At 35.3% G+C, this 18,540-nt stretch overlaps 1 protein-coding gene across 4 annotated transcripts in view; it reads left to right on the top strand.

Moving 5' to 3' along the window:
- The window catches only part of ANGPT1 (angiopoietin 1), a 228,890-nt gene that overhangs the window by 66,314 nt on the left and 144,036 nt on the right, over nt 1–18,540 (top strand). The window contains exon 2 of one of the 4 annotated variants that reach the window (XM_045581379.1): nt 12,378–12,433. The exons of the other annotated variants lie outside the window; for them this stretch is intronic. The gene's annotated coding sequence lies outside the window, so the exon portion shown is untranslated. The remainder of the gene's footprint in view (nt 1–12,377; nt 12,434–18,540) is intronic. 4 annotated transcript variants of the gene reach the window in all.

The raw sequence follows: 18,540 nt of genomic DNA, 5'->3' as shown, positions 1-18,540 counted from the left end.
CTGAGAGGGTGTGAAACCTCAGGCTGTTCTCTATCTGATTGGAAATGTATATAGCTTTAATAATGTACTCCAAGTTTATGAATGGAAAAGTCAAATAACTGGAAGAGATAACAGTGAAACTGTGATATTTGCTTGTATGAAGTCAATCCTAGTATTAAATGTTGCTGATTCCTACTTGAAACAAAACAGTGGTAGGTTTTCTGCTTTTTAAGAATTCATGGACACTATCTTCTATAGTTTGTGATTAATATGGCCAGGATTTACCTATTTATTTATTTATTTATTATTTTACATTTGGACTGGGATTGAGCAAAGCCCATGTGTTTTTCTTGGACTGCTGATCAGAGGCCATTTTGCCCAATGTGAGCTGTCACAATAGCAATTCCTTCTTTATTCACTGATATATAATTATAGACACATAATTTCATATGGCAAGTGAGATGGATACTTAATTGCTTATTAAATAAACTATAGGAGCCATGGGCCACAATTAATGTGCAAAAACAATTAAGGTATGCATTCTGTGAAAGTTTCGTGGTTAATGGTCTTCAGAATCTGAGAAAAACAAACCTGAGTTAAAAGTTTGGCTTCCGTCTTTATCCTCTGTAAGTGAGAGATTCCTCTCTATCTGTAAAATGGGTACATATTAACTCATTGGGGTCTTGTAGCGATTTAATGAAGTCATGAGTGTAATGTACTTAGCACAGCGGTTGACTAGAATGAAAATTTGATATATGACATATTTATAATGACAACTAAGATGCATTACCCTGTGAAGCTCTATGAAATTAGTTAAACCTAGATATCTGATCTTTTCCACTTACAAGAAAATCTTTGAAACAGCATTAAGCCTGGGCCAGATTGAAGTTTGTCCGAGGGTAGTGGTCGGCAAACTCATTAGTCAACAGAGCCAAATATCAACAGTACAATGATTGAAATTTCTTTTGAGAGCCAATTTTTTTAAACCTAAACTTCTTCCAACACCACTTCTTCAAAATAGACTCGCCCAGGCCATGGTATTTTGTGGAAGAGCCATACTCACGGGGCCAAAGAACAGCATGTGGCTTGCGAGTCGCAGTTTGCCTACCACGGTCCTAGGTCATTTTGCATGATTTTTCTCTCTCTTTCACTTGTGTCCATGACAGGATGCGGGGGTTAGGGTAAAGGTCGGTGGGTATGTTGATTGATTTTAGACCTAGACAATATATTATTGACAAATTTATGCAGTAATTCTTGGCTTAGGATACTTAGTTTATTTTCAGAAGAGAAGCAAAAAAAAAAAAAAATATATATATATATATATATATATATATATATATATATATATATATATATACACACACACACACACACACACACACACACACATATTTGCCTTTGTCCAAAGAATTGAATGCATCAAGTAATTCCAAAGGCAGAATTATTTTCTCTTCATTATGATAAAACTGCTATCTTCAGGCAGTTTTACAACTTTGTCTGAATAGAAGCAAACCTCTATTAATTCAGGAAGAATGAAGGAAGCACGTGAGCATATGGCTGGTGATAGAGTTTGATATTTTACCCCTGCCTGGCTGCAGCTGCCTTTCCTGTGGACAAAACACAAACTTCTAGATTGGATCCAAAGCGTCTCTTTTGAGTGAGACATTTCACGTCTTCTCCCGTCATTCACAGAGGAACTGCTACGTTACTTACACCTTCAAGAGTCATCAGCCTTTTTAATTCACTATGTTTCTTGCTGATTTTTTGCAGTAGTTTTGACATCTTTCAGCAAATATTGTTCTATATTCTTATGTGTGTGTGTTTTTTTTTTCTTCAAACAACAAAATAGAGAATCATGGAAATTGCCAACCCATATTAGCTCATTGTCTTATCAAATATGTTGGTTCACCATAGGCCAAATTCAGATCAATGTCATGTAATTGCTATCATCACAAAAAGGAAAACACAGACAGTCACATGTTCCTGTTTTTCTCAAGTTCTTTCATCAGCTTGTGTTGGTGGTGTCTAAGGAAAAGCAACTATAATGCTTTTGGAGTGAAAAGCTTACATTATGCTCAGCTAAATACAGTTCTCATGGAAAATGATAAAAAGTGGAAGGAGGGTTGTGTAGAGAAGATAAAATAAGCCACTATTTTTCATCAGATTTGATTCATATCTTTGCTGCATATTTTGCCTTATTTTCCCTGAGTTAAAGAAAAAAATCTAAGCCTTTCTCCTTATATAAAAAACAATTGTCTGCTTCCCAATAAAGGAAAAGTCTCCTGAAGATGCTGTGAGGTTATAATTTCTAATAATTGATCTGAGGCCATAACATGTTACAGAAGATAAACATGTGCATTGCAACTTGTAGAGACGGGACCATTCTGTTTGCCTTACTTGAGGCATTTATCATTTTTATAAGACTCTAGGGAAAACCCTCTTCCCTGAGGTCTTCCTTTTCCACTAGAGACTTAATTTTAAAAAATGCTGCTGTGGTTTAAATAGCATGTGTTTAACTAGTTTGGGCTTGAAACAAACTGACCAAATTCATAGTCACGGAATATGTATGTTCCATCTCCCAACATCCTCTTTTCATTGGAGAGATTAGCATGCTCTTCAGATACTTCCTGGCCAGATTTGGCTCTCCCAGATGAATTAGGGAGATGGGATACACTCTTGCTGCCAGCAGATCTCTTTAGCTTAATTGCTTTTAGCATGTTCACCCTCTCTGTGAGGGAAACATAGCATTTAAACATGCACAGGTGCAAAGTTCTCTTCCCAGATGAGAAAATAATGGGGGATGAAAAGGACTGCTTTGGAGAGGTTTCTTGGGGGACTTGAACTAGAATACCAAGCTTGGAGGCCATTCTCCTGAAGTGAAGAGATTTGGGAAATGCTAATACTGCCCCCTTTCTCATTTCTCTCAGAGTTTTACATAAATCATCAGGCTGTTCCTAGTGTTGTGATAACAATGGCAATGGCCTTTCATTGGCCTTTCCATTCACTCTGCCTGACACCCTGATGTTAGATCATCTCCCCAAAGTGCAGCTCTGACATGTCTTCCTCTGGGCAAAATTTCTAATGGATTATAATTTAAGAAATGTTCTCCACTCCCTACAGTAACCACAGTGCGCTAACCATTCATGTGTCCATCCCTTTTTCACTTTGCTTCTACTCTAACTGTATGTGTCAAGCAATTGACAACTATCTCTTAAACGTAGCCCTCACTTCCCCAGCTCATAGCCCTTCCCCACTGCCTTCTTTGTGTCTACCTACTATTCAAGATGTTTTTCAAATGCCACCTTCACCTTACAGATTTTCTTATTCCTTCAGACCAATATGATCTTTGCCTTGCTTATTTTTTTAAATTTCTCTCCTGACATATTCATAGGGATCTTGAGTCAGAATTCCTGTGTTTTCTGGGCAAATTCCTTCTCCTCCTGAATTGTTTAGTGGTTTAAAAATGGGGATTATATTTTATTCATTTATTTGTCCCCTTCAGTGGTTAGTACATTGTTGCATGCAACTGCTCTATAGCTCTATTATGATGACATTGTAAGGGGCCACCTAGTACTGTGTCTATAGAAAGGTTGGCACCAAAGCATGGAAGGGATCTGATGTGTTAAACTAGACCGGATTATTGATGCCACATAACATGGGAGCAGATGAGTTTCTTTTCATTGTTTGACCAGAAAGGGCTAAGTCCTGACCCTTTACTGGATCACCTTCACCTTATCAGTGATATATATACTCTATTGCTTCCATTGAGAGAGATTTTTAACTTTCTGGTTAAAGGAAAGCATGGACATTTTCAGACTTAAATTACATCATGTAACAAGACACAAGAGATACTTGATATCCATTTGAGTGAGGTTTTAATGGGTAACGGGGAATGCCTTAATAAGCTACTCAGTCGGACATACAAAGCTCTATGATGGGAAACTTGAGCATGGTCTTTGAAAGGTTTCAGGTTCATTCTATAAAATTATCAGTGGTTTTCACTTAGGCTAGAATGCCAGTAAAAGTAATCTTAGTTGACTCTAAACACAAGCTTAGATAATGTTAGAAGTTATTGGGCCTTTTATTCCAGATCATTCAAAATGAATAGTCTTGCTCTAAACTTTTATTCTGTGAAGAATAAGAAAAAAAAAACAAACAAACACAAACCCTTTTACTCAGACATACCCTCTTCTGTAGGAAATGTCCACATACACTTTACCATATAATCGTGGTGAAGAGAACCACGGGCAAACAACTAATTTTAGCACTGCAGCCTTTGTAGAAGATGTCTTTAAATCATGATGGTTTAAGGATGATGCAATCCACATTCCTTCTCAGGGCAGTGAACAACTGGATTTGGCAACTACCTCCTTCAGCAGCCCCTCAGAATTAAACTTACAGCAGCAGTGTGCTTCAGGCCTGCACGCTATGATTATCTGTTTTGTGTGTTCAAAGCAGTTTATAATAATAACAGTGTAAACAGTTTGACAACATTTCAAGAGTGACAGTTCTGTGGAAGGTGACTATTATAACTTTCCCTTTCTTCAAACTTCCTCTCAAATCCAGGGACTATGAATAGATTTCATTTAACAAAAAAAAAATGGGACACAGAAATGTCAAAGATTTAAGTTCGTATGTGTAGTTTTCTCGTGCGACGTTTGGAATTCAGTGCTCAAACAGGATTCGGAGATGGGAAGCATTGTTCTAGGTCACAGAGGTTGATGTGAAGGGGATCTGATGGCTACCTGGTTTGAATGAGGCTGCTCGTTTTCCACCCTGATACCCACGTTCTCGGAATTACAAACCTCGTGTATTTGTGCTTTTATTTTTTGCTGGGCCTGTGACTGCCTCATAAGAAAATACAAAGCAAACCAAAAAAATGACATTTTCAGTCTTTTTTTCAAACAAGTGAAGCCAAGTGGCTAAATTCTGATAAGTGGGACTCGAGCAAAAACGTGATGCAGCAGCTCCTATGAATTGCCTTCAAAGACTAGAGACACATGTTTTCTATTTCTTCTTCCTTCTTTCTCCATCTTATTCCTTGGAATGTATGTGTGATACCTAGAGTTCTAGTAGGACATGGAAAAAGGATGATTTCCAGGGGATGATCAGGGTACTGGAAACAATCTGAGTTCTTAAGACTTTGTTGAGCAGAGCTTCCTTTACAAATAAATCTAAGCAATTGAGTTCTGATGTTTATGTGTAGGACAAATAATATTTCATGTCGTTTATGCCCTTGGTATTTTTGGTTTCCGTTGTCTTTAGTCATACAGATGCCCCATAGAGCAGTATAGCACTTAGTGAACTAATAATTAGTCATGGAACAGAGCAACTTCAAGATGGAAGGTTCTTAGACCTTGTTTGTCTGGTTTATCAGTTGTATTCCTAGCATCTAGGACAATTCCTGGGCAATCAGTAAAAGATATTGAATGAATGAATTTCTGAACAGTCTAAACATAATTCTGCCTCCCCCTGTTCAAGAGTTCTACTTGTTATTTCTATTTCTCATCTATATCACTGGCCAGAACATCTGAGACTGTGAATTTTTGTTTCAATTTTCCTGTTTACAAAATGGGGTTTCTGGTACATTCTCCTTTTGAGGAGAGTGTTGCTGCTTGAGCTGAATGTTTCCCAAATGCTAATATTTATATGAAATTTTTACATTTTTCTAGTACAAAGGCTTACTAAAATATTATAATAACCAATACACCATCTTAGTATATCCATTTATGAGTTGAAACTGTCTTTAAAGTATTCCATCCCTCTGTATATACTTTGCAGACTTCTGGAAGCAAATTGCTTTTGCATCAATAAGATTGAGTTCTGACTGACTCACATATTGTTTATTATTCACAGCCTGAAAATCTTTAAATAGAAAAATAACCTGAAAAACATTTGACACAGGGATTAACTAAGAAAATTGTTCCAAGAGGCCAATGGTTGGTTCTCTTGGAAAATTGCCTTAATGCAGATATAAGAAATCCAAGCAAAACAGCGACTTTCCAAATTAAAGAAACAGTTCATCAGTGAATTCATCTCTGAGGTTCACTAATTAATGTATATCTATGGTTCATCACAAAATGTTAATATGACCAATTAAAATATTTAAAGAGGTTTTATTTTGAGAGTTTATTCCTTAGAGGTACAGAGAACTAAGTTGTTAGTGTCTCAAGTATTATGAAAATTTAAAGAAGCCAGGGCCCAGATTATTTTTTATAAAATTATTAATTATGTACATATTTTAATACTGTGTATATCACATTATACATCTAATTAAATTATGCTCATATAGATTAATTTATGTAATGTATAAAAATTGCAAAGTAGAAGATCAAATTGCAAATAATTTCTGAAAGTGATTCATGATGTCTTTATTGATTTTTATCATATTTTAAAATTTGTATCTCTTTCCCCATACATGATTCATGTGTGAATTTTTGTTATTAATTTATTAGGAGTGACATTAACAAGTGAAAACTCCTGCTACCTAATAGTTAGCAGATAGCATGGTTTAAGAACAGTATCTCTAAAGCAAGATTCTTTACACTATTTTTATAAATTTAATTTATTATCGTCTGTCTTGTCCATATTTTAGGTAAATTTACTTTGCTACAGCATTTTGCAAAGGACTTTTTTTTTTAAAGATATGCTTCTGGCAGTATTTTTTATAATCAGGTATTTTGTTGTTAGATGATTGAGATTTTCTGTAGTCATGAGCGTGAATTCTTGTTTAAAAATTTTACAACAAAATGTATCATGGCCATTGCTTGTGACCACCATTGCTTGTGGTCATTATTATTTGTGACCATATGGATGCATCTTGAGAATATCATGCTAAGTGAAATAAGTCAGTTAGAAAAAGCTAAGAGCCATATGATTTCACTCAGCTAGGATATAAAACTGAAAGCAACAAATGAACAAACAAGAGAAACAAACTAAAACTTATAGACACAGATAACAGTATGATGGCTACCAGAGAGAAAGGCATTGCAGGGGGTAGTAAAAGGTAAAGGGGCTCAAATATATGGTGATGGAAGAAGAATTTACTTTGGGTGATGGGCACACAATGCTGTATACAGATGGTATATCAGTGAATTGTATACTTGAAACCTCTATAATCTCATTAACCAATGTCACCCTCTTAAGTTTAATTAAAATTTTTAAAAAAATATAAGATGGGGAAAGAAGACTATATTTGAAACTTAAAGTCACTATAGGCTGAAATACCCAAGACTAAGTGAAATAGTCATATGCCTGCTACCATTTCATCCAGGACTGAATAAACTTACCTTCTTCAACCAAATACTAAAGGGAAAGGGTGATACAGAAAAACACATGTTCTTAGTTATGTCACAAGCTAGACTTGTTTTACATATTTACCAAATCTATTTACTTGTTGTCTATTTCTTCTTAGTAATTTGTTCACTACTTTAGCCTAATTACCTAGACTAGTGCCTGACAATAGAAGTTTAATATCTCAGAGTTCATTTATTCATTTTCTCAATAAATATTTATCAGAAGCTACTATGATCCATCCACTTTTCTCTGCTTAGAATTGAGAGTGAACAAGACAGCCAAAACCCAGAGAAGCCTTCATTTATTCTAGGTGGGAGAGGTTATAATCTTATGGCACTCGGCAACATAAACATTCACCACACTTTTTGAAATCTCTTCAAGTATATCTTCTATAAGTTCCATGTATACATCACATTCACCAGCTTGTCTCTAACATCTAGTGGCATGGAATATACTCAATGAAGATTTTAATTAATGAATTAAACCACATTTATTGGTTTTTCCTCTATGAAGACCTACCTGAGTAATTTTTTAAAATATATACATGTTAGAGTTACTCTTCTTTGTTCTGAGAAGTTGTTAAGTGAATCTTGTTGGTTATTTACTCTGAATCCATAAACCCTTTTTTATTTCAAGTAGAGCTCTGATTTTGTTCACAAACTCAGCCTCTTCTATGCAACCCCCAAGATTCAAGGTGTGCTAATTCCTTTTCTGTTGCCAGGAATTTGACCCAATTAATCCTAATGAAAGTATTGTATTTAATCTTGTTGGCCATGATTATTAGGTATGGCAAACCAATTTAGATCAATTTAATCTGAAATGTTTTATAAGAGCTTCTTAGAAATTTTCCCTTTACTTGCCTTAGAGTCTTTCTTCAGTTGTTCTTAACTGTGGGTGATTTTGCCTCTCAGGGGACATTTAGAAATATCTAGATATATTTTTGATTGTCCAACTTGGGATACTACTGGCATCTAGTGGGTAGTGGCCGAAGATGATGGCCTAAGTATCCTACAGTGTACAGAACAGCACAATAAAGAATTATTTGTCCCAAAATGTCAGTATCAATAGCGAGGAGGTGGAGAAATCCTGATCTAACATAAAGAAGGAAGCATGTTGCTCTCTCTGATGGCTCCTCCCATGAGACAATTACAGGAAAATTAGCTTTAGGATGAACCTCAATACTGGAGATGTTAGGAAGAAGAATGAGAAAGATTATGGGTGTTTGATTACAGGTAGTTGTAGAAAGTAATCTTAAATCTGTCCTTGGCTTTGGACTTTAGTTATTTAATCCAATGTATTTCCTAATTGCTTATGCAAATTTGAGCTGCATTATTTTTAAATAGCCATTAAAATCATTCTGACATATATATATATATATATATATATATATATATATATATATATATATATATATGTGTGTGTGTGTTTGTGTTTAAACAATAGGATCCAGTTGCTGATTACATTTATATTATTTCTCTTTGGTTTTTAACCAAAAAAATTGTTCCAGTTTTAATAACCGTAGAATTTTTCACCAGCATGTGTACATTAAAATTTTATACATAGCCTTTTGTTTTAGTTTGATTAGTGTATTTTTGCACTGAATATGTGTGATACATATATTTAAAGTATTCTTTATTAGTTTTATTGAATAATATAGGCTTTATTGAGTGATAGATCACAAAAAGGACTAAAGAGATATTAATGGGATTAAGAATAAATCTACCAAACAATACCTTTTTTAAATGTTAATTTTTATATTTAGTTTATTTTTTATAATTGTACAACAGCACTTGAAATAACTTGGAGACAACATAGAAATCTAAACTTCAACTGTAAGCCATTGTTTTAAGAGATTGAAATCCCAAGATTACCAGCTGTTCTTTTTCACCCCTGGCATGTCTAGCCCTTCTCTCCTTAGGCAAAAACAAATAAGTAGAATTATATGAGCTTTTTTTCTATTCTTTAGAACTATTATTTAAATAGATCTTTAAATATTCGCTGAATAGTTGTATCAAGTCTTCAGGATTTTAACTTTTTAACAATTTTATATTCTGTAGTTTTGTTAAAATCCATTGAAAGTTTTGTTTCTCTCATTATATCTCTAAAATGAGAATAGTTGTTGAGGCTTACAAAAAATTAAAATGAGTATTAATTGGTACATGCAACTATATAACATTTTATGAAGCTGAAAGCTTAATAATTCTTTATAAGAGGTAAATGATAACTGGCAAGTTTTTGAGAAATATAACAAAACTAACTAAAATTTGATTTAAAGAGCAATTTAGGTATCACTTTGATTAATAGGTGATGGTTAAACTTAGTTTATGCAGACTATAAATTTTTACCAGCAGGAGAAACTACCACATTTTCTGTTTGTTCACCATGTCAAGGCACTTGATATGGTTGTACTTGGGGCATACTCTCAAAGTTAAGTTGTGTGTAACAAGCATAGCATGAGAAGAGGTTCAAATAAGCACCTTGCTTTTTTAGACACAACCTCTTCAGCTATCCAAACAATTTCAGGCCCAGTTTCAGAATGAGTGATAGAGAGAGTCAGAAGTGAAGTCCCTTGCTGACCAGGAGGGTTATGGGCTCTTTTGGCACATTGCCCTACATAGAGGAGAGCAGAGCTTGAGAGGGAGGGAATTCCAGAGCCTTAGGACCCTGACCTAGGGACTTTCTCCTCGGCCCCTAGACCATCAATCCTGAAATCTGCCAATTGTGAGTCAGTGGTAGGGGAGGAAGCTATGGGGTTAGAGTGTCAACAGACTTCTTAACTGGGTGAGTACTAGAGCCTTGAAGCTGAAGGTAACAGTTTAAAGGCTTTCAAAGTTGTTGCAAGTGTCAGAAGCCAATGATTTGTGAGGTCTGTCCTTGCTTGTGCTTCACCCTCTAACCTTTGTCCAGGGCTGGCCTGCACAAGTGGTGTAAGCAGCTGCCAGAGGAGTGTGATCTGAAGGGCATCGAGAGGCCCACTTGGCCCTAATTATTTTCCCCTGGGTCTGTCACAATGTACTGATTACCTAGCACAACATCTGGCTCAATAAATCCTGGATGGAAGGATGGATGGATGGATGGATGGATGGATGGATGGATGGTTGGATGGATGGTTGGATGGACAGACTTTCTCAGCACACATATATATTTACTAGTTATTGCATGCTAGATACTTTGCAAAATGCAGAGGATTCAAAAGTAAATACAATCAATACATTTCCCCTTCTCGTGAGGCCCCAAGTCTAGACAGAAAAGAAGTTAAAATGAATCCAACAATTATAAGTGGGGGTTCTGTAAGTTTATAAAGAAATGAACAGGGTGCTAAGGGAAATGGATGTTAAAAAGTTATCCCAAAGAAGGCATATCTGATATGAAAAATGACCCCAGTTGAAATGCAAAGATATTGGCAGGAAGAAATATTATAATCGTATTGGCCCTGTACGTGTGCTTAGAGAATTTGCCGATGAAAGAGTAAAAGTAGAGTACAAAGAGAATCGGGAACTTTTGATGGAAGGAAACCATTCCAAGGGAAGGAAACGTTCTTCACACAGCCCTGGGCTGAGTGGAGACTGTGACAAGCAGGGTCTGAACAGACCAGGACAGAGCCTCTGAGCTAGGGCCCTGGTCAGGGCACTGAGGACCCTGCAGGAGGGTGTTCCATTGGCAAACGAACCAGAGTCCCATTGGTGAACCCAAAGAATGATGCATTGCAGGAATCCAAGATGAATAGATGGACTACAGGAGTAAAATCTGACTGAAAAATGGTGAAACTTTGTGAGAGAGTGTTTTTTTTGTGTTTGTGTTTTTGTTTTTTCTTGTTTTTGTTTTTTGTTTTTTGTGTTTTTGTTTTTTATAGAAAGTAGAGACCATTATATCAACCAGAAATGAAAGAATTGGCATTGGGGCTACTAGTTTAGGAACAGTTAAGAGGAAACCTGGGGCTCTTTTAAAGAAAAGATTCATTTGCTTCTAGTTAGAATTCTTTGCCACTTCTGAAGCCATTTGATTTTTTTGTTTATCAACTGCCTTTGGATGAACCAGAGAAAGGAGTTGCATGAATCGTAATAAACATAAGCTTTATCTATGATCATATTTACTCTATCTTTTTAAACTTGAGGAGCAACTATCAATAGTAGAATAATAACTGAATGAGTGAACAAATGAATGAGTGGTGAGTCGATGAAGTAAATGAATGACAGAGTAAGATTTATTATTCTGCTGTCCATGACACTTTTATGTGCTATTTTCACATCTTTTTTTTTTTTTTTTTTGCATTCATCTGACACTGCTCCTGAGAAAATAAAATATAATCTGACCTCAAATTCCTGGATTTTATATAAAATGTTTTAAGTTTTGTTTATATGTGTGATTAGCCAGGCTTCTGGAGTTCCATTATGTATTCCTGAAGCACCCAAGCACAGACTGACTGACATATAAAAGATGAAAGCTCAGCTTTGGTGGTAAGCCTTAAACTAAATTTGCACTGCTTCCTGGTGTCTATTTCAAACTTCCAAAGATAAGAGTCCCTTTATTTGCAATCCATTATCACTATTTAAACATCTTTCATTGCTGAAGCTGTACTTTCAAGGAGTTAGATGGCTTGATTTTGAACAGTAGCAGTTCATAAAGACAGCAGAGCCCTCACCTCCCAACCCTATCTCCTGCTCTGTTTTTCTATTTTCAGCATCAAGACTGTCTTTAGCATCAGACAGAGAAAATAAATTGTCCTCTCTAAAAGACGTAGAGGGAAATGAAGTGAAGTAAAACCTCAAAAGCAATCCTTTCAAACTTGTAAAACTTCCTCTACAAATCATGATTTCTGCTTTCTAACAATAACCTAAAAGCCTTCCCGAACTTCAAATAGCTCTTGTGAAATGCCATTTTAAAAATATTCAATGTACACAAACTGGAAACATATGGATGAAAGAGCAAACATTTAGGAGTTAGTGAATTAAATGGAAAAACACCTCTGAAAGCACATTTTCTATTGTTATTGAAAAACCACAATGCTACTAATATTGGATAGATCCTGCAAACAGCTGGACTTTGGCTTTCTCTAATTGTGTCTGACCCAAATCACGCCTTTTTTTTTTTTTTTTTTTTAGAATGGTATTTCTGTACTGGTCTCTTACTTTGAGAGCTGTGAGTCCTGGACTACAGGGTAAGGCTTGCTGGATTCACTGTCTCCATGTGCATAAATACATAAGATGAGCCTGCAGCCCACTGCTGAGTTCTCATAATAATGAAGGAACAATGGTCTTTGAAAGTCACAGATAATCCTAATCCTCATTGTCTTCTTGTGTGTCAACCCAACCTTTCTCTAGAATTGACTAGCAAGATGCAAAATTGACTGATGATCTTCTCTCTTCCCCTGTCTGACCCTACACACAACCGCCCCCTCTCCTAAAGGTGCCAAGAAGCAGTGAAGTAACCAAAAGGCAGGCAGTAGAAGGGAGAGGAAAGAAAAACAAACCAAGTGATCAACCCCAAGCGGCTGCGTGTTAGCTGTTTTCTATTATTCACTCACTTGAGCTTTCTCAGATGTGCTGGGATTTTTTCTTTTTTTTCTTTAGAAGACTTTCATGTTGTGTTTTCTTTCCTCTCTTAGAGCTAACCACCTTTTTTTATGCAAGGGAACCGAGCCCTTGAATGAGGGCCAGGTAGGCTGCCAGGTCCTCGGGATGTTCAAGCACAATGTTTCCATCCTCTTTCTTCTGAGTAACCGGCTTTTAAATTGTGCATGAAGCCTTGTCAGTGAGCAACAGAAAGTCACAAAGCAGTGGTGGAAAGTCAACAGCAGTTCATCAATCTTTAGTATTTACATACAGCTCTACATATGAGGACACTTCTTGAATATAAAAGTTTGGTATTTTATATATATCCCCTTACTTTATAAGGGGCAACCTGCAGTTTATAAAAATATGATCCCCCATTGAGTTATGTTTTGATCTACCCGCTCTATGAGAGTGCTTTTACATTCTTGTGTCATGAATTAAACATGGCACAATCTCATTCATTTAAATAAAGTCCGCCTACTGGGAGCCATATGCATGGCCTGGGTCAAATCTGTGGAAGCACCATTGTGAGAATAACACCCTCCGGCCATGTCTTTTTCTGTTTCAGTTGTCCAAGGGCTCAGAATGAGCACCCCAGAGGAAGGAACACATCAATCTGAGTCACCAACACTTCAAAGATGCTCACTCTTTCTCTAAAGACCATACACTGCAGGCTTTCATCAGACATGAACCGAATTAAAGGAGCTTCCCAAAGGAGACAGACTTTAAGTAAAACTGCTTTTTGCTTGCTGTAGAATTTAATAGTAGAGGGAATTTTTTTTTGTAAGAAATAAAAATAATTCTAAAATAGCCATTATTATAATCTTATAATCGAAGGTGTAACACTTTTGTTCCAATTTAGCAAAATGCTAAATTGATTTATATAAATCATATAATTTATTTTTAAAACCCCATAAAATAGCTAATATTGTTATTCATGTTATTATAAATGAGGATCTTTTTGAAGTTCAGAGAGCATCAGGATTTGAATTCCCTTTGTCTTACTCCAAAACTGAAACATTAGATTTGAAAGAATACATACCTGTATATTTCATTTACAGACTGAAAACTTTCTTAAAGAGCCCACTAATACTCATGTAGTTTGATTCTGGGCCGCTTAAAATAACAAATTTTACTTAATTTTGGCTATTGATGGTCATTTCTAATAGCTTTAAAATGGCACACAGTGGAGTGCTTATGTGAAACATGTGTGTTACCTATGTGTATTGCAATATTTACAAACGTAGGCCAATTATTTTTAATATTTGTTTTCTACTTATATTGTCATATACTTTTGCTTAAGTTAAATCCATACACTATATATATGGTATATTTATTAAAGACATAAATGTTAAAAAAAAAAGTAAAGAAAACAGAGACATATGTTAATGTCTTTATAAAGATCTTTTATGAATAAACACAAAAATGTAGATGATTAAATTAAAAAATGGACAGAAATTATGTCTAGGAAATTCAATGAAGAATAAACACAAATGGTCAAACTCAAACATATGATAAAATCTTCAATATGGACTGTAATTATAGGAATAAAAACAATATAATAAACTTTAATCTATCCTATATAATAACAACCTAATATGCTTAGTATCTGGTCATCCAGTTATCAATTCAACCTATCAAAGTGTAATATGCTAATGATATGCTAAGGCCGCACAACTGCTTTCTATGGCATTCACTGACCACCAGGGGGAAGACGCTCTGACCTGTAAGTGAGCTTGCTGCTGGGGTGTAGCAGATGGGGATTAAGCAAAATGAGCCGGACATGCCCTGGAGCCCTCCTGTGGTCCTTCCCCTGCTGGCCAACCTTCTGCATCCCTCCCTGGCCCTGATTGTGCACCTGTGGGGTCTCTTGGCCTGGCCTGTGCCCTATCACAATCTGGGACCACTTGGGGATGTCAGAAAGCCAGTTGTTTTGTTTTGTTTGTTTGTTTTTTAAATATATTTTATTACAGAGAGGAAGGGAGAGGGATAGAGAGCTAGAAACATCGATGAGAAAGAAACATCGATCAGCTACCTCCTGCACACCCCCCACCAAGGATGTGCCCGCAACCAATGTACATGCCCTTGACTGGAATCGAACCTGGGACCTTTCAGTCTGCAGACCCACTAAGCCAAACCAGTTTTGGCAGAAAGCCAATTTTGACCTGATCCCACAAGGCAGGCTAAGGGACCTCACTGGTGCATGAATTCATCCACCAGGCCTCAAATTGGTGTATAAAAGATTAAAAACCATGTTTCATATTTATTGTTTTAAGGGTATAGAAATATGAGCACTCTGAAATATCACTTGTGAGAATATAAAATATTAAAACATGTGTTCACATACACATAGTTAAAAATAGCTAGAAATCCCAAGACTTAAAGTGTTTATACACCTTGAGCCAATCATTTTACTTATAGTAATTTATATGAAGCAAATATGAGGAATATAAAATTTTACCTATAGAGATATTTAGCAAATCTTATTTTAACCTTAAAAATATTAAATAATTTAAAAGTTCAACTCAAAAGCTTACCTAACAAATTTATGATGCAACCATATGAGAGCCATCCTTTGAAGACCAATTAATTTAAAAACAATATAGCACTTACAATATACTGTTATGAGACAAAGGATATGAAATCAATATATATAATATGATCTCAATTTTTAAAATAAGTGTCTTCTATAAGTTACATGTATAAAAAAGCTATATCATATATTACATATATATGTGATTAAATATGAAATATTAATATCAATTATCTAAACATAGTAAAATTATAGGTGATCTTTTATTTACTACAATTAATATTTTTATAAGATAAAGATGAATATGCCTAAAATATTAAGGATGAAATAATAATGGTGTCCTCAGGAAATAATAGCCCAATATAAATTCAAAATACTGCTGTTTGTGTAGTTTATTTGAGTAAATACATGAAAGAAGTTCAACCTCACTGTGACTCACAGGAATGTGAATTGGAACAAGTACAATGATTTCCCTACATCTGTTGCTGCTCATGGCTGCTGGAGATGGAAGGAACAGTCATTTGCAGACTGCTGGCTGGAGTTTGGTTAATATAGCCTTTTCGGAGGGCAGTGTGTCACAATCTATCAAAATGTAGAATGTGCATACATTTAAAGTTAGCAATTTCACTTCTAGAATTTGATGCTATTAAACTACCCACCCAAAGTGAACAAAATTGGATGTGCAAAATGTTCATTGGAGCATTTTTTTTTTCATAAAAGCAACGATTAGGGACAATCTAAATGCCCATCAAAAGAAGAATGTTTAGGGTTTGTAGCTGCTAAAAATTTTTTGAGAGATCTGTATCTAATGACATGAATATATAGATAAAGAAGACATTATGTTTTTAAAAATCACATGGCACAGCAATGTGTATAGTATGACTTAACTGAGGTTTTAAAAAATGTGACTACATGGGAAAAAAAACTGAAAAGATAAGTCCTAAATTTGACAGTGGTTATCTCTTTGGAGGGAAACGAGCCAAGCATTGTTGGAAGCAATGAAAAGAAATTTTACTTTTTATCTTAGATGGTGTTTGCAATGAGAAGTGTTCATGTATAACATATAATTAAAATGATTTAAAATGTTAAATGAACCAAGAAAAGTGTTAGCCATTTATTTTAAACAAACACTAATATATTGGCAGATATCATCATGCTGTTAAAACTGTGAATTACTTTCCCCAAAATAAAAGTGTTTTCTTTCTCCCCTTAAACTATTTTAATTTTTGTGGCCAGCATAAAGCTGATCTTGGCAAGAGCGAGAGGCCTTCTCACAAGAGGAGAAATCCATAGAGCCGTGCCTTCAATATATTAAGTTGCAGCAGCCCTTTCTTTAAGGCTTTTGGTTGTATCATCATCTCTTAACAAAACATTTTTATTTTTCCAGTTTTAAAATCCTCCAGTGGCCATTTTGCTTGATTTCTCTTTTGTCTTTCTTTCATTTCTTCATGACAGTAATGCAAAACAAATTTTGATAAAAATGTCTTGTTCATTTTTTTGACTGCTCAACTCTCTGCTTCCAAGCTCAGCCAAAGAACTTTAATATTTTGATAGAAATAATTTTTCTCTTTGACTTACATTGTTGTATTTTTTAAAGCTGAGAACAGTCTTTTTAAAAAGTGATTTGTTAATTTTGAAATGTTAGATAATATGTGATAATATAAATAAAGTAAAAAATACCCCTCTAATCTTATCACAGAGAGATAACCATTGTTAGCATTTTGGATATTTCTTTTGTATGCTTCAGACTTCTTGTACCTTGTTTATTTTCCGCATGTAATCTACCTCTTACCATATTTTCATTTATAACAGCAACATGCACAGGGTTATACTACATGGGTATTCCACCGTTAGACATTGAGGTTGCTGGCAGGCCTAACTGGTTGTCAATGCAGCAGCCTCTTCATCTTCCTATTGGCAAATCCTGCCTCCCATAGCAGAGTTTAGAGATGCCAGTTAATTATTTCCTCAGCCTCCCTTTCAGCTAAGGCTTAGGGCATGAGGCCCAACCCTGGTCAAAGAGACTAAGCCAAGTTCCTGGGATAGATTTTCCTCCTACCCTGTTTCCCCGAAAATAAGACAGTGTTTTATATTAATTTTTGCTCCCAAAGATGCGCGAGGTCTTATTTTCAGGGGATGTCTTAGTTTTCCATGTGCTAGGTCTTATTTTTGGAGGTTGTCTTATTTTCAGGGAAACACGGTAGATAAAAAGTAGGACTTCTTGGGGAAACTGCCTTCTTCCCGACTGGATTATTATGTGAGGTGTGGTGCCTGGAGCTATAGGAGTTTTCTTGTGATTTCGAGAATGAAGCCTAAGAGCAAAACTATGCCAAGGATAATAAACAGGGTATGAAGAACTAATGCTAGAACCTTCTTTTCAGGAATCCTTTTGAGCTAACAAACTATTATTTAATTCACCTTCATCGAATATTCTGTTACTTGCAGCCCAATGCATGACAACTTATACAGGCTTGTTTCTAGTTTTTCACTATCTCAAACAAAGCTGAAATGCTCACTGTTAAATGTACCATTTTGTAATTCTGCTCAAATGTATTCCTGAGATATTCTTAGCAGTGGAATTCTTGGTTCAAAGGTTATAAGCAAAATTTTAAATATTTGAAGGTCATTTTAGCCATTGCTCAGTATTCTGTTTCTTATTTTTTTCTAATTGTGGCAATTATTTAATTTAGAGAGAGAGAGTAATGTCATGAACTAAGGTGATACATAGATTCCTGTCCACATTACTTACTACCTGGGTGATTTTTATCTATCTATCTATCTATCTATCTATCTATCTATCATCTATCTATCTATTTATTTTTTCTACGTGGTTGATTTTAACTATGTTACTGAACTTCTCTTTTCTTTAGTTTGCTCACCTGTAATATGAGGATAAGAAAGTTACTACTTTATTTTTTGTTGTTGATGTTGTTGAGGATTAGGTAAATTAGTACCTGACAAACTATTAGAACTGTCTACTTAACTGTATGTGTTCTTTATTCCTCTGTGTAGCCCCATATCCTACGCCAGTAATGGATATTTTTTAAGTTGCTTAATAAATATTTACCAAATAAGTGAAGGAAAAAAATAATAAGCCTGAGATTACTACGTGGACTACTGTTTCCTCGTATCTAAGTGTTTCTAGAATCCATTTTATTTCCTTTTATCTCTGTTATTTGT

The sequence above is a fragment of the Pipistrellus kuhlii genome, unplaced genomic scaffold (assembly GCF_014108245.1).
Source record: "Pipistrellus kuhlii isolate mPipKuh1 unplaced genomic scaffold, mPipKuh1.p scaffold_m20_p_14, whole genome shotgun sequence".
Lineage (NCBI taxonomy): Eukaryota > Metazoa > Chordata > Mammalia > Chiroptera > Vespertilionidae > Pipistrellus > Pipistrellus kuhlii.
Note: the sequence above shows the minus strand (reverse complement) of the source record. Positions and strands in the feature narration are given on the sequence as shown.